This window comes from Penaeus monodon, chromosome 32 (genome assembly GCF_015228065.2).
Source record: "Penaeus monodon isolate SGIC_2016 chromosome 32, NSTDA_Pmon_1, whole genome shotgun sequence".
NCBI classification, from domain to species: Eukaryota; Metazoa; Arthropoda; class Malacostraca; order Decapoda; family Penaeidae; genus Penaeus; species Penaeus monodon.
In genome coordinates this window covers 13,521,413-13,522,032 of record NC_051417.1, presented here as the reverse complement: position 1 = coordinate 13,522,032, position 620 = coordinate 13,521,413, and positions in this window count along the sequence as shown.

The window sequence follows — 620 nt, the reverse complement described above, 5'->3', positions numbered from 1 at the left end:
TAAGAAAAAGGGTAAAAAAAAGAAAAATAATGTTTTAGGAAGATTGGGGGGGAGAAAAGGGGGGGGGGAGGGAATAAAAACCCGCAGCAAAATGGATATCATTAAACTGAAAATTTTCTTGGCAAAGGGAAAAAAGAATTGCCAATACCCCCCCTCAAAAATCAAAAAAAAATAAAACCCAAATTACCAAACTTTTTATTTCAGCGGATTATCGGCGACAATTTGAGCGCAAAAACTTAAAAAACATTTATAAATAAATATATAAATATCCAGAAAAATTTCTACCAAAAAAAAAATAAAATAATAATAAAAAAAGTAAAACAAAATAAAAAATGAACAAAATATGATAGAAAAAATTGCTAATGAAATATCCCCGATTGACTTCGTTCCCGTGATGTCGAAGTTAATCTGACACTTTATTGGTCGGGAGAGGCCAAAAAGTATAAAAAAAGGGGGGGAGGGAGGGAAGGAAAAAAGGGGGGAAAGGGGGGGGAAAGAGGGAGAGGGGGAGGGAGGGGGGAAGGGGAAAAAGGGAGGGGGGGAGGGAAGGAGGGGGGGGAGGGGGGAGAGGGGAAAGGGAAGGAAGGGAGGGAAGGAAAAAGGGGGTGGGGGGAGGGGGG